The sequence below is a fragment of the Lynx rufus genome, unplaced genomic scaffold (genome assembly GCF_022079265.1).
Source record: "Lynx rufus isolate CCGP_SWC_20201006 ecotype Redwood Valley unplaced genomic scaffold, mLynRuf1.p SCAF_4, whole genome shotgun sequence".
Lineage (NCBI taxonomy): Eukaryota > Metazoa > Chordata > Mammalia > Carnivora > Felidae > Lynx > Lynx rufus.
In genome coordinates this window covers 157364011-157389489 of record NW_025814856.1, presented here as the reverse complement: position 1 = coordinate 157389489, position 25479 = coordinate 157364011, and the positions used below count along the sequence as shown (strand labels likewise).

General features: G+C 43.0%; 1 long non-coding RNA gene and 1 gene segment (V, D, J or C); one reads left to right on the top strand and one right to left on the bottom strand.

The window, feature by feature from the left end:
• LOC124523595 (T cell receptor beta constant 2-like) overlaps positions 1-25479 on the bottom strand; it is a 196792-nt gene that overhangs the window by 89491 nt on the left and 81822 nt on the right.
• On the top strand, positions 11792-14690 carry LOC124523604 (uncharacterized). Its single transcript, XR_006965045.1, has 2 exons — positions 11792-14115; positions 14235-14690. It is a non-coding gene; the product is annotated as an uncharacterized LOC124523604 (long non-coding RNA).

Genomic DNA, 25479 nt, shown 5'->3' with positions numbered 1-25479 from the left:
GTATTGGCCAGTGGAAATAGGTTGTAGGAGATTTAGGGAATTATTTCTGCTTTGAACATGCTGGAATATTTATTTAAATGGCTCGTGCTTAGAAATGTATAGCAATTTCAAAGAAACTGAAGATTTTTCTCCCAAACATTATACTTTTATTCTTATAACAACCTCCCAGTTTTGCTTCATGAATATTTAGTTCTGTATATCCGGAGTGAGTAACTAAGGAAGGTGGGATTAGGACTTAATCCAACAAATTATGTTTGTAGCGTAGTGACATAGATTTTTATCATAGTGAATATAATATTGTGTACTAAAGATTACTATGTGCAAAATACTGATGTATGTATTAAAGGGCATCTGACATGCTCTTGTGGCTGTATTTTTTTCATGGTGGGGGCAGACCGCATTACGATAAGGCCACTTCTCACCATAACTGTACTTTTTCTGCAAAGAGTAGGTGAATGTGCCTTGTAATGTATTACGTCTGCACAACATTATGATGTATAAGGGATGAAGTGTCTGGAGGCCCCTGGATCAGAAGAAACTCTTTCTACTCTTCTTGAGGACCAGCAGCCATCAGGTATATATCTATGGTGTTTCATACTCATCGTCAACTGAACTATGGAAGAAATGCATTTCCCGGAACTTTCTTTGTGTTATAGCTCTTGATTAGAGTTGACCTCAAGAAAAATATTTGCAAATGAAGTAGCTGTCATTATACTCTGAAGTCATCATTGGTCTAAAAGCAGTGAGGAACAGGATTAGTAGTACCAATTTATTACATTCTGGTAGCTACTTCTCAAAGATGGCACCCAGAAGAACCATCCTTCCCAGCATTCCCATTCCTATAAAGATCTGGGCTGACTTGAATGTGGGGGAAGGGACACTGTATGATTTTCATATGTGGCTTTATAGATTCCACCTGGGTCTCTTGAATGCTCACTCTTGGGGAAACCAGCCAGTATGTAATAGTTTTAGCTACGCCGAGGCCACTGTGCGGTGACGAAACCTACCTAACCACATTGAAGGGCTCTGTGGAGAAAAGAGACATGCTGGGTGGCCTACAGCTGCTCCAGCCATCCCAGGTGAGGTATCAGACATGGGCATCAGGAAGCCACCTGGGATGTCCAGCCCGGCTGAGCCTTCAAGTATCTCCAGCCCCAGTGACTATCTGTCCGTCATTACATGAGAACCCCCAAGTGGGCACTGCCTAGAAGAGCCCATTCAACCCACAGAACCATGAGAGAGACTATATACGTGTTTTAAGTCAGTACATTTTGGGGTGGTGGCAGTGGTTGTTTTTCTAAGCTTTTAAAGGGAGATATATAATCCATATAGTAGATTGCACAAATCTTAAGTGTACAGCTTCTTGAATTTCAGAATGAATGCACTCAGATAACTACCAGCCAGATCAATATATAGAACATTTTTGGAACCCCAGAAACCTCTCTCATGCTTCCCTCTAAGAAAATTAAAAATGCCTCCACATGCAGCCACTACCTTAACTTCATACACTATGCACTCTTTGTTCGATGTTAGGTCGGTGAGATTCAGCCATGATTTGGCAAATAATATTTGATTCTTTTGCTATATTTTTTTTTTTTTTGGGACAGAGAGAGACAGAGCATGAACGGGGGAGGGGCAGAGAGAGAGGGAGACACAGAATCAGAAACAGGCTCCAGGCTCTGAGCCATCAGCCCAGAGCCTGACGCGGGGCTCGAACTCACGGACCGCGAGATCGTGACCTGGCTGAAGTCGGACGCTTAACCGACTGCGCCACCCAGGCGCCCCTCTTTTGCTATATTTTATTCTAGTATATAAATGTCACACTATTTATCTATTGCATTATTGATAGATGTTGGGGTGTTTTTCCATTTGAAGTCATCATGAATAAAGCTGTTGTGATGTTATTTTTCTCCCATATCCTTTTCTATTTCCTCAGAATCCTGGAATATTCCCTGAGTGTGCATACAATTAGAAAATTGGTTTTCTGGCTAGTCTATTTTACTTTTGATTGCTTCCAGTATATTTTTAAATTCAGAAATTATGTTTACTGTACCCAAGAAATACTACAGCTCTTTGATTATACTTTTCTATAAATTGCCCTTCCTCATTAATAGACGTAATGGCTCCTCAAAACTTGCTAAGGAAAGACCTAGTGATATTTTGACTTTTTGACTTCCATTTCATATAATAACTCTTACAATTTGGTTATGGGAATGGAGGAAATAATAATGATAATAGGAATTATTATGAAACTTCACAGCTAAGCAGTTCTTTTTAGTATCAAGATCACTCTGAAAAGGTAAATGGTTCAATAGTTTTAGAGTGGATGTTTTAAAATCCTGTTAAGTCTTTGTTTTCTAAATTTGTCAACTGACAGGAGGAAATCTGTATCCTTTCAAGTTGTATCCAAGATAATAAAGAAAAGCGAGATTGTCTGTCTCCTACTGTCCTCCCTTTAATTTCCTTTCTTTCATTGGACAGATAACCTCACCCCATTCTATCACCTCTGGAATATGGTTTGTACCCATGGAGGAGCAAACTCTAGGGGCTGTGTCTCCTACTGGTCCATGACTGAATCAGCCTGCTCAGGAAATTATTGATTGGAAGGTATCAATGAACATGGTCTGGACAAAGTAAAGCATCTTAGATCCATCCCGTTTCGGATGGTTTCTTTACTATGGTCCAAGGGCATTAGTTGCAATGAGGGCTAGTGTTCATCACACCATATTTCAGGGTTGTAAATCCTATTTGTAGGTTAGTGTCTCTTTCCCATTTCTGTTTCCTCAGTATTTTGGCTTCTGTGTGAGGCAAGCTTCCACAGACTACATGAGAGAAGAAATCCAAGGTTAACAGTTCAGAAAGGAAACCAAATAAAATGCACGAAGCCCAGGCTTATACGTAATGGTCAGGGACTCCCCACATCTTCCCAGAAATTGCTTGTCCTGGGAAATACAGGGCCTTTCAGGAGAACAGACTAAGGTTCTTAACTGCTTCCAAGAATAATTAAGAATGTACTTCATCCAGCATTTTTAGTTACATGCAGTGGATGGGACAGTCTGAACAATATAAACTGTCATTCATTTCTGCAAGCAGAATTATGTGATCAAATAAATATTTGTAAACAAATGAAGTCCTAAGAACTAACACCATTAGCCTTTTAATTTGATAGATTGGTGTCAGACCACAGAGGGAGAAACCATACAGACAACATAAAGAGCATTTGTAAACTAATACTGACCTCCTGTCTGATGATTAATCATGCAAATATTTCTCTCAAGTCCAACTGTCTCTCTCAAGTGCCAGGTGTACATTTACATGGGCTTACTAGGTATTTCTATGCAGGTATCCAAAGAAGGCCCACTGGAAATAGAAACTCAACTCTCTTAGCACCCTCGCTCCACTCATTCCTCCAAATCATCTCCTGTTGCCATGTTCTGGGGGTGGAGGTGACCATCTTCATTCCTGACTTTAGCTCATCACTCCCTCCTGCCAGTTCCCTAAGCCTGTCACTGTTGGTGCTTGTCTACCTCATGAAATTCTACTCGTCGTTGAAGTTTCATCTCATGGTTTTGCATTCTCTTTGAAGCCCTTCCTGGTGTCACCAGACAAAATCGGCCATGTTACTTCCCATAGACCACTGACATCTCTGATTAAAACACACATTATATGAAACTTGACCACAGTGTTTGTCTTCTATTCCTCTTTCTCCCTCCTTGGCTTTTATTATTCTGAAGGGAGGGACAATTTTCTGTTCATTCGCGTTTTCTAGTATTTGGTAAGAAGAGCCAGGATGTAAAATTAACATCTTTTTTCTTTTGTCTATTCTCTTTCCGCCTCCCCACCCCCGTCCTCCTCCTTCTACTTTCTCTCCCTCTCTCTGTTCTGTCCCTCTCTGATACAGATACAAAAAGATATAGACGTAATTTTAAAAACCAACTTAGTGGATCACTGAGGTGTCTTGTCATTCCGCGAAGCACCTTGATGGCAGCAGCTGCTTTGAGCGTCTGGTGAAAGTGGAAGAAAGCAGGGAGGTGAGGGCACTGAACACAGAAAGACCCTGCCACCTGGTGGGGAAGCAGGGCTTGAGACGCACTTCTGCATAGAGAGGAGGTGGCTGTCCTTCACTGCGTCTCTACTGCTGGCACAGAGACACAGAGCTGTCTGGTTCTTTTTCGTCGATGTCACAGTGAGAGGAAAGAATGGCTTCTTGCCTCGAGAGACACTGTAGCCTTCAGGTATGTCTCCTTTCTGAACATCAGTTACTACTTGTGAGCGGTAAAGCAGTCTCAGCCCTTGCCCTGGGTCCTGTCGGTACCAGTACATGGAGTCGTGATCAAAATCCTGTTCACATTCCAGAGTCACGCCTTGTCCTTCCTCTCTGATCAGGTATTTTGGGGTCTGAGTGATTCTACCATCTGCTGTGCCGATAGAAGAAAGAGAGGCTCTAGAAACACAGCCCAGGAGGGTGCCTGATGCTGCTGTCATGGGTAGAAGGACTTAGATCTGGAGCTTAGCACCTTTGGGACAGGAATTTGCTCCCTGACCCCAGGACTCACCTGCTCCGAGGAGACAAAGAGCCACACAGCAGATCACCTGGTGACCCATGATGGGAGAGGGGGCTCCCTGGAGTGCTAAGCACCTGTTGGAAGACAAATGACGGTAGAAACTTAGCTCTGGGGATCCCCCTGGCTTAAAATGCAGAAGTTGTCAGAAGGCTGGGATGGATAATTGGAAAGGATCCCAGAGGTATTCTGGACGGGGTCTCTAACTTTGCAGATGAGGAGACAGACAGGGGACCTGAAGCATTTGCACCCCCTGGGACCTCCCTCCCCAAACTGTGTTCAGCCTGCCTGAGTGGGCGGGCAGGGCCGAGGGTGCGGGCCAGAGTCTCTCTCCGATTGGCTCACTGCACCCTGAGCCAGACAACCTGGGTTTGTATCTTTCCTCTCTCTTTTGAGCTTGCGGAAGAAAAATGAACTCGTGAAACCGCGTTTGCTTTTTGCTCATGTTGCAAAAGACAAAAATATTTCCTTTGTCTGATTGTCTTAGATGATTAAATGAAATTCTCTATTTAAAGCTTGCAATAGAGAACTTGAAATAGAGTATAAAGTGAAGAAAAGAGAACTTTTGCTCCCTAAATATCTAACCTGAAAAATCATGTCCGGTTTTAAAAATCTTTACCTTTTTCTGGTGACAGTCTTAGTTCCTGAGCATGGGCTGGGATGTCTCGTGATACTTCCACCACCATCCCCTATTTCCATGCTCGCCCTGCAAAATGCTTTCTAGCGAATATGTTCATTAATCCAACTACACATGCCCTTCCCTTCCCCAGCCCGTGGCTGTTTCTGGGGCGGGGCCTGGAGGGTGTTCCTGCATTGACAGGATGGGACTCTGCATTGATGTGGGTAAGGAGCTGGCGCAGAAGTACACTGCAGAGTCTCCCAACTCTGCCAGCCGGATCTTTAAGACACTGGGTCCCTCTTTGGGAAATTCAGCAGAAAAGCGTTTTGTCGGCATTCCGGAGTCATCTATGATATTTTCCTTCTGGAGGTAAACCATGAATTTCAGACCTTCTCCTGGGAGCTGCTGATACCAGTAAACGTAATTGTGTTCTTTCTCTGGGCTGCATCTCAGCGTTGCTTCTTGTCCTGTCCCTCTGACCAGGTGTTCTGGGTTCTGGGTGACGCCAGCATTCATGGGACCTCAGAGGAAAAGAGATTACATGAGTCAGGGTCATAATGGCGGAGGAAGTGCGTGCGTGGCCACGCAGCAACCCAAGGCGAGTGCGAATATCTTTTAAGTATCCCATGTTCGAGTGAAAACTCACATGAATTTTGCTTTTCGTGCCATGATGCAATTATTTGTTTTCATTTAGATGTCAAAAAAATCGGAAAATCTTTCAGAAAATCTTTGGGCAACATGAAGGTGCAGGGCCTATTTGAGACACAGAGAGCCACAGACAAAGCCCAGTGATGCTGATCCGTTAGCCCAGAGCTCACCTCCCCGCAGGAGCCAGAAAAGTACCCAGCAGAGGAGTCTGGTGTGCATGGCAGAGATGGCACGAAGAAGAGCCACAGGCATGGCCCAGGAAGGATGCTCACCGTTTTAGCCCAGGGAGTTAGACTTCAAAGCCCCCTCGTCTGAGGCGGGTCTTCCTGTGAAGTCACCATTTCCGGGGAGCCTGTTGTCTCTGGACCTAACCTTGTACATCACTTGAATGAGACATCTTTTTTTCTCTACCGTAAACACATCCTGGCCTAGTATGTGTTACCACGGGGACAGCGTTGCGCAGGTATGTGGAGTGATAAACACCTTCGTGATTGGTCCCCTGGCCTTCCGAAACATTTTTACCACTCCCCTCTCTACTTCTTATCTTTAGTTCCTTTATTTTCTTTCACTGGCTCATATCATCCCTTCATTTTCTGTTGTTGAGTAGAGGCAGTGACTAGGTATGATGTCTAGTTACACACGTTGAGAAACACGGAAGTGGAAGCCAGGGTTGCTGGGAAAAAATTAGAGGCAGGAAACGATTTGATTCTGGGTCCTTCTTTCTTCCTCCCCCTCAGCTAAGCAATGGTTACAAACATCTTCAGGGAACCTTATTTTATGGTTTATAACTCAGTTTTATTTTTCTTTTTCAAAAAAATGTTTGTTTATTTATTTTGAGAGAGAGTGTGTGAGTAGGGGGACAGGCAGAGAGAGAGGGAGAGAAAGAATCCCAAGCAGGCTCCATGCTGTCAGTGTAGAGCCCGATGCGGGGCTCGATCTCACAAACCATGAGATCATGACCTGAGCCATAATCAAGAGCCAGACGCTTAACGGATGGAGCCACCCAGGTGCTCCACTCACTTTTCTCATCTTTTGTTATTCTGCCTGAATTTTTGATGTAAGCAATCAAAGAAGAGCCATTAGGAAAACTATAAGCTCTCCCTCTGACCTTGTGTCCCCCAATTCTATTTATCTATCTGCATTATTCTCCTTAATCATGGATGGGATGCCTGTTTTTGAGGGGTCTTCCTTCCTTCCATTCTTCTGTCCTTCTTTGCTAACCTGCAGGGTTAAATAAAAATTATGTGAAAACCTTCTTTGTTCTAGGCATAGTGAAAGGAAGAGTAAGGCACAGCCTACCCTATCAGAATGTACAGGCTCCCTGGGAGATAAAATCTGTACAGCTAGGATACTCCAGGCTTTGAGTAATGAATAAGATCATCTTAATTTTTAGTGTCCAAATCACAGTGGTTTATGACCTTCTCTTATTGACAGCAGGGTCCCAAGTCCTCCTTCAAAGGGTCTCCATTATTTTGGTAAACAGTTAGTAGGCTTCCCAAAATGTACACTTGAATCAAAATACAGCTGCCATCACCACTTAGAAGCACCTCAGTGATTTTTCTTGGAGATACTCCTGTTGTTCACTAATGCTGTTGATGAAAATGCCCCACACTAAACACCCACGCCCAGTCTGAAGGGTCTCTTCCTGGGTGCTGTTAGACACTTATCCTCAGTCAGCTAGGGCGGTGGTGGAGTTGACACAGATGTGGGGGAATGAGTTGTCTCCTCCTCATCGATGAGGTGTCCTTGTTACTTAGGGCTCAAAGGAAGCTCTGCCTGTGTGCAGAATCTCACCAAGGAACTTGTGAACGGTTCTGTCAGCTGCTAGTTACCAGTCTTCCCTCTCTCGGCTCAAACCCAATAGAAGGGGTTAGATAAGGAGCAGGTGACTTACCATTCTCTCTTTTTTTTTTTTAATATAATTTATTGTCAAGTTAGCTAACATACAGTGTATACAGTGTGCTCTTGGCTTCGGGGGTAGATTCCCATGATTCATTGCTTACGTGCAACACCCAGTGCTCATCCCAACAAGTGCCTTCCTTAGTGCCCATCACCCATTTTCCCCTCTCCCCTACTCCCCCATCAACCCTCAGTTTGTTCTCTGTATTTAAGAGTCTCGTATGGTTTGCCTCCCTCTCTGTTTGAAACTACTTTTTCTCTTTCCCCTCCCCCATGGTCTTCTGTTAAGTTTCTCAAGTTCTACATATGAGTGAAAACCTATGATATCTGTCTTTCTCTGACTGACTTATTTCACTTAGAATAATACCCTCCAGTTCCATCCACTTTGCTGCAAATGGCAGGATTTCATTCTTTCTCATTGCCAAATAGTATTCCATTGTATATATAACCACATATTCTTTTTTTTTGTATTTATGCCTTTTTTGGATATGAAATTTATTGTCAAATTGATAAACCACATATTCTTTATCCATTCACCAGTTGTTGGACATTTAGGCTCTTTCTATAATTTGGCTGTTGTTGAAAGCACTGCTATAAACATTGGGGTACAAGTGCCCCTATGCAGCAGCACTCCTGTATCCTTTGGATAAATTCCTAGTAGTGCTATTGCTGGGTTGTAGGGTAATTCTATTTTTAATTTTTTGAGAAACCTCCACACTGTTTTCCAGAGCAGCTGCCCCAGTTTGCATTCCCACCAACAGTGCAAGAGGGTTCCCAATCCTCCACATCCTCGCCAACATCTGTTATTTCCTGAGTTGTTAATTTTAGCCACTCTGACTGATGTGAGGTGGTATCTCAATGTGGTTTTGATTTGCATTTCGCTGATGATGAGTGATGTTGAGCATCTTTTCACGTGTCTGTTGGCCCTCTGGATGTCTCCTTTGGAAAAGTGTCTATTCATCTCTTCTGCCCATTCCTCCACTGGATTATTTGTTTTTTGGGTGTTGAGTTTGGTGAGTTTTTTATAGATTTTGGATACTAACCCTTTATCTGATATGTCATTTGCAAATATCTTCTCCCATTCCATCAGTTGCCTTTTACTTTTGTTGATTGTTTCCTTTGCAGGGCAGAAGATTTTATCTTGATGAGGTCCCCATAGTTCATGTTTTGCTTTTTTCCCCCTTGCCTTTGGAGACGTGTTGAGTCTCCTGTTCATTACTGCATGTTCCAGACCAAACCTTTCCCCTTTGGTCTTCCCTACCAATCAGTCATCATAATGAGAGTCAATGAATGCAAGCAATAAATTGTGTGTTGGGATGTGAGGAGTTACAATGCAGTGGTCCTGGTGTCCCGAAGAGTCACGGTGAGACTATGGTCGACGATGGCAGGGCCAACACCCAGCTCAGCAGCTCTGGAGGCTGCAGGACGACCGCTACAGTGTATGTAATCGTCTTTGGCGCCTGGAACTTACCTGGTCAAACTTCCAGACCTTCAAACTTGGCTCTTCTGGCAAAACTGTAGGTCTCTTCCCTCCCCGTGGAGCATGCAAAGGCTAAAAATTCATCCCAGGGGCTAAAGCCTCATTTCCTCCAATTTAAAGACCTCATAATGTGTCCCTGCCTTCGACTGAGAGAGCACTTCTTAAGAGGGTAAAACTTGGCTAAACTACAGACAGGTCAGTAGCAAAAATTAATGCAGAATAGAAAATGCCATTTAAGTTCACTCATCTGTCTCCAAGCAGATAAATTATTGGCTTAGACACTTCGTCGAACACTTTTGGATTCCCTTTCCTGTTATTACTATTATAAACTTCAAAGTGGCTAAGACACTGGATCTTAATTGTGTTCACCACAAAAAGAAATAGTAATTAGGTGATGTGATAGAGGTGTTAAGGAACACAATGGTGATAATCACGCTATGATATATAAATTTATCCAGTCAATATACTGTACATCTTAAGCTTACATAATGTTTTATGTCAATTATAACCCAATTAAAAACAGCTTTATTGAGGTATAATTGACATACAGATCAACTGCACACATTTAAAAAGTTTTGATGTACGTATGATAACAGAGGACTATCACCACAATCAGGATAGTGAACATATCCATCACCCCAAAAAGTTTCTATCACGTTTTAATCCTTCCCTCCCAATCCTTCCCACACCTGTCCCATCCCTAGGCAACCACCGATCTGCTTTCTGTCAATATAGATTTGCTTGCATTTTCTAGTTGTTCATATAAATGGAATAAAATAGTGTGTTTTTGTTTGTGTCTGGCTTATTTCCAACACTGTAATTATTTGAGACTCATCTATATTATTATGTACCTCATAGTCAGTTAATTTCTTTGGCCACTTAAAGAGTGCATTTACTGAGAAGTTTATAAAATGTTTTATAATTTTAGAAGATTCACAAATTCATCAAACAAGTTGGTACACAATGCAAATTATACAACACGTTCCTCTATTCACGAGGGTATCTCTTGAAAATATGCTTTTCCCCCTGACATTCAACCTACAATATTTGAATCTTTTTAAGTTCAGCTTCCAGATCTTTTTTAAATTGAGATCGTAATTCATGTACCATAAAATTCACCATTTCAAAATGTAAAATTCAATGGCTTTTAGTGTTTATTAACCAGTGCAAACAATAATGCCATATGATTCTGGAACACTGTCATCATCCCCAAAGAAACCCTGTACCAATTAGAAGTCACTGTGCATTCACTCCTTTCTGCAGCCCATGGCAACCGTTAGTCTACTTTTTGTCTCTGAGGTGTACCTCTTCTGGACTTTTATATAAATGGAATCTTATATTATGCGCCTTTTTGTGCTTAGCTTCTTTCGCATAGCATTTTTTTTCAAGGTTCGTCTATGTTACAGCATGTATCAGAACTCCATTCCTTTTTATGATCGAATAATGTTTCATTGTATGCATACACCACATTTTGTTAATTGACCAATTGATGAACATTCAAATTGTTTCCATTTTTTGGCGATTATGCATAATACCCAAATAAGGGACTTGTATCCAGAATATATAATTTTCAAGGTTTTCTGGATGCAAGTCCCTTGCAAGGTATATGATTTGCAAATATTTATCTTATTTGGGGGGTGACTTAAGCTTTCTTGAGAGTGTTCTTTGAAGCCCAAATTTTTTGATGTGTATTTGTTTTTGAGAGAGAGAGAGAGAGAGAGAGAGAGACAGCACAAGTGGGGGAGGGGCAGAGATAGAGGGAGACCCAGAATCTGAAGCAGGTTCCAGGCTCTGAACTGTCAGTACAGAGCCCAACGTGGGGCTCGAACCCATGAACCACGAGATCATGACCTGAGCTGAAGTCAGACGCTTAACCGACTGAGCTACCCAGGTGCCCTGAAGCTTAAATATTTTTTAAGTTTGAAGAAGTCCAATTAATCTTGGTTGCCTGTGTTTTGGTGTCATATTTAAGAAATCGTCACCTATCCCATGGTCAGGAAGATTTACACTTGTGTTTTCTTCCAAGAATTTATACTTTTAGCTCTTACATTTACGTCTTTGATCAATGTCGAGTTAATTTTTATATGTGGTATGAGGAAGTCATGCAAATTCATTCTTTTGCACATGGACATCCAGTTTCCTCAGCACCATTTGTTAAAAAGACTACTCTTTCTCAATTCAATGGTTTTGGCACTCCTATCTAAAATCAATTCCCCATAAAGTTGTGGCTTTATTTGAGGACTCTTGATTCTGTTTCACTGATCAATGTGTATTCTCTTCCAATACAACACTGTATTGATTTCTGTAGTTTCATAGTAAGTTTTGAAACAGGCAAGTTCTGGGATGCCTGGGTGGCTCCGTCGGTTGAGTGTCGGACTGCAGCTCGGGTCATGATCTCACAGCTCGTGAGTTTGAGCCCCGCATCGGGCTCTGTGCTGACAGCTCAGAGCCTGGAGCCTGTTTCGGATTCTGTGTCTCCCTCTCTCTCTTCCCCTAACCACTCTCATTCTGTCACTGCCTCTCTCAAAAATAAATTAAAAAAAAAAAACATTAAAAAGTTAAAAAAAATAGGCAAGTATGAATTATCTAACACCTTTCTTCTTTTTAAAAAAGCTTTGGCTAATTTTGGTACCTTAGACTTTCATCTGAATTTTAGCATTTACTTGTCAATTTCTGGGGGAGGAAAGATAGCTGGAATTCTGGAATTTGATAGGGATTTAGTTGAATCTGTAGATCAGCTGGCGAATTTTGCCATCCGAAAAGTATTAAGTCTTTCAATCAACAATCATGGTATATCTTTCAATTTATTTGGGTCTTTAATTTCTTTCAAGCAATATTTTGCACTTTTCAGTGTACAACTTTTTGATTTCTTTTGTTAAATTTAGGCTTAGATATTTTATTATTTTGATGCATTGGCTCCCTGAGAAACTCTAATTGGCAATTATATGTCCCTTAATAGTAAAAGTGGAAATATGGATTAGCTTTACTTCTCCAGAACAGTATTCTTGTTGGATATAACAAGTTAGTTAAATGGGGTAATAAGACAAAATTGTTAATGCAAATAAAGCCGATTAGACTGCTTTTTAAATCTGGTAGTGCCCTCTGCTGGGGAGGAAAAGCCGACGTGTACCTCTACGTGGATGTCTTCGCAGGCATGGGTATGTATGTGCATTAGAATGTGTATGTGTAAGCCTTGAAGTGTGAGGTGGTATTGGGCAAGGCCACTGGCCATGGAAAGAGAGAAAAGGAGTTTCTTTTAGTTTTAAGGATATTCATGTGGATGCTTCAAATGTTTCTTATTTCAAAATGACCTTTTATTGAACATTCTCTTTCATCTTTGATTTCTAGATTTGTTGATCGTCTTTTTATTCTTAGTCTGTGATTTTTAGTCTCCTTCATCTCTTATAATGGATAAGAGTTAAAATTCTGTCCATTCTGTATCTCAAGAGTCCATTCTCCCCTTTTTCTGTTTGGTCCCATTCTTGGGCAGTCCTCAAGAGTCTAATTTTAGTCAGAATCCTGCTAAGGTGGTTAGCCAGCATACCTTCAATATCTGAGTGCTCTTGATGTAAGACCAAATTCCTATCCCCGACAACTATCCCCCAGATGATTTCTGTTCATCCTGGAGGGTCTTCAGCAAGAGTTCTGCTAGGACAGTCTAGCCAGAATCCTCCCTTACCCTGACGTCTCCTTTTCGTAATTCTCCATCCAGTTCCACTCCCCCTCCCTGCTTCTTGGCTATAAACTCACTTTTCCTGCTTGGAGTTGGAGTTGAGACCAATACGTCTCCCCTACCACAGTTCCCCGTTGCGGCAGTCCCCCTGAGTGAAGTCTGCCTCATAGTTTGAGCTATAAGCCTGAATAACATTTTCTATAACAAAATTCACTACAATAGTAATAAACAATTTTATTACACATCTCTTTCAGCACAGAGATGTTATGGTTTGTGTCATCATCAACAGTAGCTTTCTTAGTTTACTGTCTGAACCGGGACCCGTTAATATGTGAAAGAGCATGCTATTAATAATTTTGCCAGAACAGGAAGCCTGAACCAGGGCTGTCTTGGGAGCCCAGAGCGCTTGACTGCTCTACATGGTCGACTCTCTGACGCTCGCCTTTATTGTCATCGGGCAGCAGTAGGGGGGATGGGAGGAAATCATCGACCATTTTTTTGTCATGACCTCATTTCAAGACCACATCAATGCTGGGGCACACAGGGATGATCTAGAATGCCCCTTCCAACCAGATCTTCCCTGGATCTGTGTTAGCTACATTTACAGTTTCCTCAGTTATTGCCAGATGGTAGCGACATCCCCGGTGGTCACACGTGTGAGAAACGTGGAGATATATCCTGAGTCATACTCATGTCAAATCTTGGAGAGCAAACGGTGCGAGTTTCTAATTTTAAAGAGGAGAAAACTGAATCATAGAGCTAAGAGGGCACTTGCCAACACCTTACAGTTAAAAAAAAAAAAAAGCCAGAGTTTAGATTAGGAAGCAGGTATCCTGACTCTCATTCCACTGTCTGTGGATCCAAGATCTCCAAGAGAGAGAAGGGACCCACTGAGTGTACGAAATCACAGAGTCAAACTCCATGATCCCCTGGATTTGAGACTTGAATTTCCTGAAGAGTCTCTGAATGGGGATTACTAATCAGTGTTTCTCCTGTTTCCTTCCTTTCTAGAGGTTTGTGGTTGCTGTTCCCTCATATTATTGAATCACTGCCCTGGAGAGACAGTCAGTCTTGTGGGGGAGGCAGATCTGTGACAAAAGGAGGAGAATAAATCTCTAGCGGTCAACACTCTGTTGTTCCACAAACAAGGAAGTCATTCGTGTCTGTAGAGGGAAAGAGTCTTCAGAGGGGTCGCGTTTGAGATAAAAATCAGTAGTAATTTCTTAGAGTTTTGGTAAGTTAATATCAACTTCAAGTATCCAGTTTCTGTAGTTCAAAAAGTTTGGGGGAGGGAATGGGGGCTTTATTCTGAACTTGAGATCCACAGACTACCCAATTCTGTGTTCTTTTTAGGCATTTCCAAAGCCCATGTCCTGAAGCATGGCATGCCCACTATGATAATTTAAGAGCTAATTTGTAGCCTTGCCCTCTCCCGCTTGCACGTGGAGCCACAACTATCCACCTGCCTCTTTCTTTCTTCTGAAGCACAAGACTGAGAAGTGGCCTTCTCAAATGCCTCCCTAGAGCTCAGGGGAGAGGAGAAGAACAGTGAGTTTGCACGCTGGACAGAACTGGTTCACCTGCACTATTCCAATGCCACCAGCATGGCGATCACAGCTGAGTCCGCCCGCTCTGCGGCAAGATGGGTCTTAGGGTGGAATATGTCCCATTGGGTCTTTCAACCGACAGTCGTTCCTTGGGCATCCCAACTCGGCTGCAGTGTTTTGGTATCGGAAGGAAATCAGAAATTCCATCTCTTGCTTCAGAGTCTGTGGGCACCAGTAAACAAGTATATGACCAGAAATTGGATCACATCTCAGATTCCCTTCTGTCCGTCTTTGTGATCCTGTGGCTCGGGATCTGGCTGACTGCAGGGTCTGTGTGTCCTGTGGGAGAAGACGGAAGCCATAGAGAGTGGGCCTGGGAAAACATCTTCTACACAAATTCCCACACACTCCCAAGCTCACTTGTCCCCAGGTGTCCAAGGCAAGATCACTGGCAGGACAAGCTTCCCCAGCAATGGTTTCTGATGCACAGCAGCAGAGAGGAATGGAAGTTTTGGGTTCCCTTAGCCCCACAAGGTAGAATCTAGCCATGAAATCACAGTCCCTGGGAACACCCACAGTCTCAGGGCACCTTCCACAGAGGGGATCATTGGTCCAAACGTATGACCTCATGTTTATTTTGGTACATGGATGATGTAAACAGGCTCCAAACCCACTTGAGCATTCTTAGGAAAAGAGAAGTTCAAGGAAGGCACAAGAGGAAGAGGAAAAGGGGAGAAGAGAGTAAGAATAGCAAGAACAAAAGAAAATGATGGAGCACCGTGCTAGAGTTGCTATTTTCCCAATCTTATAAAGATTGGCAGAAGTTCTCAAAACCCCACCAGGGGCTTGATAAGATGAAATGTATTCCTATAACCCACTTCTGGAAATTTTGACTCGAAATTCTGATCCTGTCCTAGAATATACCTGTGTAACCTGTCCCTCGGGTGATACCGAAGAAAGAAGTTGTTTCAGACAACAGTTTCAATCCCTTCTGAGTAGACATTTTGAATATCCCAAACTAACAAAAGAGAAAACCTCTTAATGCGTTAGATTAGAATGTTAAAACTTAAATAGAACAAGAATTTTCCTAGGACTAGGAATAACTAATGGATAGACTTCAGTTCTGGAAACTCCATTTACAAAAAAGAAGAGGTGGGAAATTGAAACCTAATTGAAAGTGAGGTGAGTGACGTCAAGGGAAGAGAAGTTTCCAGGGTTTAGGGGACAGTCAATATTGTCAAATGCTTCAAAAAGATCAAGTAGGCAGAGGAATGAAAATAAGCCTTCGATCCAGCAAGTTTATAGTTTTAATATTTAGGAGAATAGTTTCATAAGAATGGGACCATTCCATGAAAGGAGGCCCCCGAAGCAATGATTCCTCTGTGATGAAAGCAAAGGTGTGGGTGATGGATTGCGTGTTGTTACTTGGAGAGGAACAGAAATGGACACTAAGGAGGACTCACGTTTGAGTGCTGGAAAGAGAACCTGAAATTAGAAGCCATAACATTGGATACACCAGGAAGTTGAGAGCTTCTGTTTCAAAGGGTCAGAATGATGTTTGTTTGAGAGATGAAGTAAATTTGGACTTCTGGGGGTAAGAAAACCAGGTTCAGCTTATACTGAAATAAGAACAGACGTGACTAGAGAGAATATATAAACTTCTCTAAAGCTGAGTGGTAGGTGGTGGGGAAATGAACAATTTTATAAACAGGATGGATCATCAAATTTTAACAGAGGTATTTTGAATTCTATGTCTGTTCTATGTACCTGCAATGACCTTCCAAGGTACAGTTGACGCCATAATATCTCCTTTACTCCCATTGGTGTTGAATGCATTGTCCCTCAGTACAATTTGGATCACATAACTGGGGATTTTCAATTGTGTGCACATCAATTTTCAATTGTCTGCACATCAGGTGTTTTCCCGCTGAGGTTAATCTGTCCCCTCCCTCAGCTCCATAGAATTAGCTCCTACTAAGTAGTGACTTAGGTTTGAATTGTCATACTGAAAATTAATGTGCTTTTTGTATTACCTGGATTTAACTCCTTAAAAACAAATTAACCAGAATCTTCATTTGGTCTGACCAACTAAGGATCTTGATCCCCTTTCACATTCCTTCTTCTTTCCTAGGTTCTCTGTTTCTGGCACTACTTTTCTGTGATGGACACCCATTGGGTGTCCTGCCCCTAACTGGAGAATTCCTGTCTTTGAAATCTTTGATCCATAAGGCCAGAGTGATAGGCCTCCAGCTGCCATGTTGTTCCAACTGACCCCCTCGGCTAATGTTGAATTTTCCAAGAGCATGTTCTTAACTAAAACAGGATCAGTTTGTTTTCTGTTTTTAGGCTTTGTGGTCTTACAAGAGAGAAAGTCAAGTTGGTCCTTCCCAACGTGCCTGGAAGACCAACATCTCAATCTATAGTCTTTTGCTCTATGAGATCAAAAAACTGGAAACGACAATTTCTACTAATGGGGAGAACAATGGGGCCAACAAGGTGGGAAAAGAAATAAGAGTTGTCGAATCAGCCATGTCAGGGTCCCAAAGATTTCATTCCAGTTTGTTCCTGAGAAATTGCTGTGTTCTTGTTTTGGGTTCTATAGGATATACATGTAGCCTTGTGATAAATACCCATTTGGCTGAAGCTAGCTCTAGTTAGATTCTGTTATTTCCTTCTACCCTAATATGCCAGCTGCTTCCTTTGCTGGGCCCAGGATGTTTGTGTATTAAGATTAGCTAATATTTAACACTGCGGATTCACTGCTAGCACAGATACATGGCTGAATCCTGCAGCTCCGTAGTCTGGGTCTCTAGACGAGAGGGTGAGTTTCGGGGACACCTGGCTGAAAATCCCTCCTTGTGCATCCCCGTTTTATCGATTTCATTCTGGAAAGAAATCAAGAACTTGAACTCTTTTGCCGGGATCTGCTGATACCAGAAAACGTAACTGTGTCCTTTTATCGGGACACAGTACATCGTTGCTCTATGTCCTTTTCCTTTGATCAGGCGTCCTGGAGTCTGGGTGACTTCTGCATCGAGGGGGCCTGTGAAGCAAGCAGACTGAAGTTGGAGGCTTAGCCCCGGAGGGAGTCCGGTGACAGGAACCAAAGGCTGAGAGCTGGGGGGTGGGGGGCTGAGGAGTTCAGAGAAGGGGCTTACCTGTGCTCAGGGGACAAAGGACCACGGGCAGGTGAATATGAGGCACATGGCCGCATCAGGACCAAAGAGAGGCAGGTGGCTTCCTCTGAGGCTTTGCCTCCCCCACGTTACCAGCTACTGTGTGACGTGATCACTTCACAGAACCCAATCGTCTCGGGTGTGCTGCTCTGTACAAGTGAAGACACAAAGCGGAGTAGATGAAAGAACTGTACTCGGTCGCTGGAAAACAGGCAGCTCAGGACTGGGATTTTTCTAAAGCGAGAAAGAATAAGACGATGTCCGCAGATGGCGAGGGGGAGACACTGAGCATGGCAAATTTTCTGAGTTGAGGAGACAGAGGTTGAATGTTAGAGGCCACACAGCAAGGGGAACTCACGAGGAGGACGACCGGGGAGGTGGAAGATACCCAAAGAACCCCGGAAATGTTCAGAGGGATCGTAATGAAGTTTCGTCCTAACAGGAACCCGTGTCTGTGTGAGATGAAACTTTAAGAAGCACCAGAGACGAACCCCAGAAATGAGTCACCGGCATCCCCAGAGTGGCCATGCTTTTGCAGTAGGACAAAATTTGGTTAGAGCAAGAGGTGGTAACTGACAGCCCAGGGCTGGCCACCTGTTCACGTACAGTTTTACTGGGGGTGAGATGCGCTTCTTGAATGGCAGCACGAGATTTGAATACCCTCTTCCCAGAGGAAAAAAAAACCAAACAAACCTAACTTCTGAAAAGTTAGAAACAATGATTTAAAGGGCACCTGGGTGGCTCGGTTGGTTAAGTGTCTGACTCTTGATTGCGGCTCAGGCCATGATCTCACCGTTCGTGAGTTCGAGCTCTGCCTCAGGCTCTGTGCTGACAGCGCAGAGCCTGCTTGGGATTCTCTCTCTCTCTCTCTCTCTCTCTCCCCTTTCCTCTCTGTTCCTCCGCCAGTTGTGGTCTCTCTCTCAAAAATAAATAAAGTTTAAAAAACCACAACCATTTAAAGCCTCTGAACATTGTCCCAAGAGCATACGGCGAATGAAGAAACACTTCTTGGAGAAAATTGAAATCTCAGTGGGGCCAGTGAGACTCGATGGCATTTGAGCCTCTCTGCCTCCTGCATCAACCTAAGCTCAGGGTGACGGACGCTCTATGCTCTGCGGATGTGGTCGAGGACACAGGGCTCCCGCAGCTTTTCCTGAGGAGGCACAGGCTGCCAGCAATTCTCATCCCCACCAGCTCCATGATGCAGAAACTCTTCCATAGCAACTGCAGCTCAGGGGTCTGGGCTCCCTTTCTCCACCCGGCGCCCACTCGTGGGGTAGACCCTCTATTCCAGAAACAGCAGGCCAAGACTGCTAGGCCCCAATATTCCTCATTCTGGCCTGCTCATAGCGTGGGGGTTCCACAGTGGGAGATGCGAGTCAAAAAGACCAGGGCTTACCACCCCACCCAGCGACCCCTCAGAGCGCAGCGGTGTCCTTCCAGAAGAAGTGGGCCAGTGTCCCTAGCCCCAGCTCTGGAGGCTTGATGCAGAGTTTCCGTCCACGGGGGGAGGGAAGTCACAGAGCTGCACAGCTCTGCTTTGACCTAAGGACCCTCCAGCCTGGCTGAGATTTGCTTGGAATTGTGCTGTAGCCCAAGACCTACTTTACTTCCTGCCTCTTCCCTCCGTTTTTCTTCCTCTTTTCCTTCTTCCTTCCCTCTCTCCTTACAGGGGTCAGATCCACACCGCGACCTGACGGCCTCCCAGCCTCCTCCATCTTTTGCCCCATTTTCTCCGCTACGTCTCCTGCATGACTGACCCGCCTTGGCATCTACTTCTTGGAGGACCTGAAATAATGCTTCTTTCTTAGGTGGGTGTGGGGCCTCGATAGGGGTCACAGTCAGTAGTCATCTGTGCTGAAGGAACTGTCAGTTCCAGGAAACAGTTGGTGCCTGTAAATCCATCTGATGGCACTGGATGTTCACAAGGTTCTGCTCTTACAAGATGTCCTCATTTGGCTGTTGGGAAATGAAAGCCCTGAGCATAAGTGGGAGAGATCAAAGAAGGCTGAGGCTGGGATGAGCCATGAGCCCAGAAAGAAAGCCCTCCTTCCTGTATAAGTGGGATTGTCCAGTGCCTGTCCTTCTGTGACCGGCTTAGTTCACTCAGCATGATGTCCTCAAGGTCATGTATGGCAGGATTTTGTTCTCTTTTAAGGCTAAATAACATACCATTGTATGCACACACCACATTACACAAGATTTTAAAAGGGTAGATCTCATGTTAGGTGTTCCGGCCACAGTGAAGTGAAATGAAATGAAGTGAAGTGAAATGAAATGATAAAATAAAATAAAATAAAATAAAATAAAATAAAATAAAATAAAATACAACATTCATGCTTGCTCCCCAACTCTCTTTAAACTCCCAGAGCATCCAACATTCCCTTGTGTATGTTTTCCGGTTTTTTCTATCAGATTCTCCAAAGATTTTCATTTTCTCCTTCCCTAAGTGTGCCCTCGCACTTTGGGCGACCATACCTGCTAGAGAACGAGGGGATTCTCTGCTGCTCTGCTTTGCTACAGCAAATCCCACCCCCTTCCACCTCCTCCTCCCCCGGCTGGGTATGAGGATCAGATGGTCACCAGGAGCAGGACTTCATCTTCAGTCTCGAGGCCTCAGCTGTTATCTGAGCCTGGAATGGGGTGAGTCTTTGCTCTTTATTCCTCGCCTACCCAATCCAAGAGGACGTTGGGTATTTACATTGCCTAAAGAAGCTCTAACCTGCCCCTGGGTTGGATTATTTTGTTGTTTAGCTCAAGATGCATCAATTTCTTAAGCCTCATCATGGAGCCACAAATGAAGAAAGAGATCTGACCCCAACATCTCATTTTACAGAAGAAAGTTTTGAAATGTAGGTAGAAGCACAGAGATACACTTGTGAGGAACAGAGTACGGACGGTGGTGAGCAAAAGAGAGAGGAAAGGCAGAACACTGTAGTGACGGTGGGTGGCCCGGATGACAGTGGTTAGATTCTCTGAATTTCATTTAGTTATCAAATCAGGTACTGGGTGGTACCTCTTGGCCTCTTGATTACAGAGTTGGAAGCATATGGCATTGTTGATGACTCTGTGAGGAGATGTAATAAATCACTGCTTGGTAGGAATATCTTTGTGTTCTTCAGAATTAAAACGAGGACTTCGTCCTATCCTCTGAAGTGGGCATCTCGCAGCTGGCGGATGCTGGTTCTTTCTTGCACTGATGATACATGTATTTTTTCGATCGGTTATCGTGAATACTTAAGTCTCTTAAAGGCCATAAGATACATACTGGCTTTCAGAAAGCTGTTCAAATACGTTCCAGAAATCCCTTTTGCTTCAAACAAACTGCAGTACTTGATATTTTTTATTAATATTAAAAACATAGGGCAAATCTAGTAATTTTAATATATCTTCTAAAGCACAGCAGCTGGGTTTTGATATGTGTCCTATCTACGTGCCACTTAAGTGGTTTATAGGCAAATCTATATCATGCAAAATAGCCAAATGCATTGTGAATAATTCATGTCCTAGGCAATCCATTCATCTTTGAATCTGGCACAAATTTTTAGCAGTTCTAATTTTCCTTACTCAATAAGAAAACCGTGAGATTGCAGCAATGCCTCTGAGGGCACATTCTTCCCTTAGGGCAAGGATTCATGACAGTGAGGCCATCTCTTGCCTGGTCCTGCCCCTTGTCATATTTCTATGTCTCCAAATTATATTTATTTATTTTATTATTTATTTTCTAAGCTTATTTATTTTGAGAGAGAGAGAGAGAGAGAGAGAGAGAGAGGAAGAGCCTGAGAAAGCAAGGGAGGGGCAGAGAGAGAGGAAGAGAGAAAATCCCAAGCAGGCTCTGAGCTGTCAGCACAGAGCCTGACACTGGGCTCAATCTCATGAAGCATGAGATCATGACTTGAGCCGAAATTAAGAGTTGGATGCTCAACTGACTGAGTCACCGAGGTGCCCCTCCAACTTATATTTAAAAAAAAAAAAAAACTACCTAAAAAAAAAGTCCCTATTTATCTACTGAAGAGAACAGAATGGGCAACTAAGGTGATCCTGGGAAAATACCACAAACTGTATGTTGGGTTAATGTAACCACTTTTCCACCCTTGGCATAACTGTCAGTGGTTTTTGTAGGTTTCTGCCCAACTTCTATGTAGAGATGAGATGGTGACAGCCACAAACCCACATCCTACCATTGCTGTAGGGTGGGAGGGTGGTCTGTCGAAGGATCTTGGATCTGGGAAACAGAGAGGTTTACGATCAGGGGAGAGGTAACACCCTAGCTCTGTGTCTTTGCTGCTGGCACAGAGATACACTGCTGTGTCCTCGAAGCCAGCCAAAGGGATGTCAAGGGAACAGAAAGAAGAGTTATCCCGGCTGGCTTTGAAGTTATCAGAGGTGTCTTTTTCGGTGTAAAGGTTTGTATCATAGTAGTAGAGCAGCAGCTTTGGGGCTTGGTTCGGCTTCTGTTGGTACCAGTACATGGCATCATGATTCAGATTCTGAGAACAGCTCAGAGACACTTGTTTTCCGATCCCGGTAACCTGGTATCTTGGGCTCTGGATGACCCTGGCACCCGTGTGACCTGCAGAGAGAGAAAGAAAATACAGAGACAGAGCCAAGGAGACTGTTATTGCTGCCGTAAAATAAAGGTACAAAACTGAGGACGAGATCACTTTCTCAAAGATTTCCTTTCTGGCCAAGACTCACCTGCCCCAAGGAGACAAAAGGCCATACAGTAGAGCAGCCGGGGACCCATGGCAGGGCCACAACAGGAACGGGGCATCTGTGTCTTCTAGACTCTGACTCTGGATGGAGAGATGGGAGTTCAGAGAACCTGGTCCCTGATAGGTAAATCTGTCTGTGATGACAGTCTGCCATTGGCTTCACCAAGACAAAGGTCACTCCTTTTTGTGATGTTACACACAGCTTCCTGCTTGGCAGTGGGACCTGGGCTTGGCTGGATCACGTATGGAGCAGATGCCGTGTTACCTCATTTGCCCCTTTTCCTACATCTGCCCCACGTTCATCCAGGCTTCTCTGTCTCACTCCTCATTTCCTACACCCTGTAAGCAATTCAGGGGTTCCTCAACATAAGAATAGTTTTTGCTAAAGTATCATTTATAAACCTGTTGAGAAAACGTCTTTGTGTCTTGCTGTCTACATCACAGATGGGACTGATGGCTGCAACCTATCCTCATCTTTTTTTTTTCCCCGTATATTTCTGATTTCAATGTTTATTAAGCACAGCACCAAAACAAAATTGTTTGTGTGTGGGAGCTAAATTCTCCAAGATGGAATGTCTGAGTCAGGATGGCAGGGTGAAAATGGAGGTGTAAAAATAGCAAGATCAAATCATCTGCTCATTGTTTCCCTAGTCTTATGCCAATTTTTTTTTTTTAATTTACACCCAAATTAGTTAGCATATAGTGCAACAATGGTTTCAGGAGTAGATTCCTTAGTGCCCCTCATCCATTTAGCCCACCTCCCCCACACTCCCTCCAGTAACCCTCAGTTTGTTCTCTATATTTATGAGTCTCTTCTGTTTTGTCCCCCTCCCTGTTTTTATATTATTTTTGTTTCCCTTCCCTTATATTCACATGTCTTGTCTTTTTAAGTCCTCATATGAGTGAAGTCATATGATTTTTGTCTTTCTCTGACTAATTTCACTTAGCATAATAGCCTCCAGTTCCATCCACGTAGTTGCAAATGGCAAGATTTCATTCTTGTTGATTGCCGAGTAATACTCCATTGTATATATATATACACCACATCTTCTTTATCCATGCATTCATCGATGGACATTTGGGCTCTTTCCATCCTTTGGCTATTGTTGATAGTGCTGCTATAAACATGGGGGTGCATGTGTCCCTTCAAAACAGCAAACCTGTATCCTGTGGATAAATGCCTAGTAGTGCAATTGCTGGGTCATAGGGTAGTTCTGTTTTTAGTTTTTTGAGGAACCTCCATACTGTTTTCCAGAGTGGCTGCACCAGCTTGCGTTGCCACCAGCAATGCAAAAGAGATCCTCTTTCTCCGTATCCTCACCAACATCTGTTGTTGGCTGAGTTGTTAATTTTAGCCGTTCTGACTGGTGTGAGGTCGTATCTCATTGTGGTTTTGATTTGTATTTCCCTGATGATGAGTGATGTTGAGCATTTTTTCATGTGTCGGTTGGCCATCTGGGTGTCTTCTTTGGAGAAGTGTCTATTCATGTCCCCCCAATTTTTTTAATGATGAGAGATTTTATTTCATTTCTCCTTTTGGACATGATAAGAATTCTTTTTCTTTAAAAAATTTACATCCAAGTTAGTTAGCATATAGTGCAACAATGATTTCAGGAGTAGATTGCTTAGTGCCCCTTACCCATTTAGCCCATCCCCCTTCCCACAACCCCTCCAGTAACCCTCTGTTTCTTCTCTATATTTAAGAGTCTCTTATATTTTGTCCCCGTCCCTGTTTTTATATTATTTTTGCTTCCTTCCCCTCGTGTTCATTTGTTCTGTGTCTTAAAGTCCTCATATGAGTGAAGTCATATGATATTTGTCTTTCTCTGACTTATTTTGCTTAGCATAATACCCTCTAGTTCCATCCACATAGTTGCAAGTGGCAAGATTTCATTCTTTTTGATTTCCCAGTAATACTCCATTGTGTGTGTGTGTGTGTGTGTGTGTGTGTGTGTATATATATATATATATATATATATATATATATATCACATCTTCTTTATCCATTCATCCATCGATGGACATTTGGGCTCTTTCCATACTTTGGCTATTGTTGATAACAAACTATCCTCATCTTAATACAGAAGTCAAGCCCTGCAATCCTCTGTTTATATCCACACTTCATAGAATGCCAAAAACATTCTCTACAATTTTTGGCTATCAGTGACACCATAATGCCTCCTTGTGGCCAGTAGAAAAGTATCTACAAGCATCCTTCTTTCACTTCTTGTATTTCCAACTTGAACTCTGACATCAGGGAGCTCACCATGCTCTGCCTGGGTCTCCTCTCCTGGGCCCCATCATGGCCTCCCTCCAGGTAGTGAGGTGGATGGCCATAGAGCTCATATTGGTTATTTCTCACCTCTTGGGGATCACCGTCTTTTGTTGCCTGATTTATAATGCTTTGAAAACTGTTGCTTCATGTATTATGTTTGTTTGTTTTAGCTGCTTTGAGCAGGTTAAATCAGATTCCTGTTAATCCATCTGGGTTGGAAGCAAAAGTCCACTCCAGGGCCATACTGAATTTCTTACTCTTGGGTCCCCAAGGGTTTCAATGGTTGTAGACCTTTTTTTCAGTTTCTGAGTGTGTGGTTTCCATTTCACACAACATTGGCAACATTTTATTCCAAAACGTGTGAGACACAGTCCAGAATTTCAATTTCTCTGCTAACTTTTCCCTTTTGTCTAGCACTCAAGGTCCTGACCAAACACACAATTCTCTAACTGCATTTCTGGGTCTTTGGGTTGTAACACTTTTAGTCTGTGAAGGCTGTGACCATTTTGAGACTCCAGGATTAATGTAGGAGTTGTTATTATAGGTCCTGTGTCATCTCTATTAAATGGGCATTGAAAACCTAGATCTGGTCTGAAACCTGCTAAGTTCCTATACCTTTAGCTCTTCCTTGCTCTGCCTGTAAGTTCTCTCTTTTTTCTTCTAACTGGTGAATTTCTTTTTCTTTTTAGATTACCTATGTATCATGTAGAGGTAAAGGGTATTTCAAATTTAGAAAGAAAAATGGCTAAGACAAGGGTAATGATCTTTCTGCTCTTCCTCTGTAGCTTTGTCCTAAATAATCAGTGGTACATTTTACCACTTCTGCCTTCCTTGTACAAACATGCAAACGTATATAAACTTCAATAAGGGGTTTTATTGATTTAA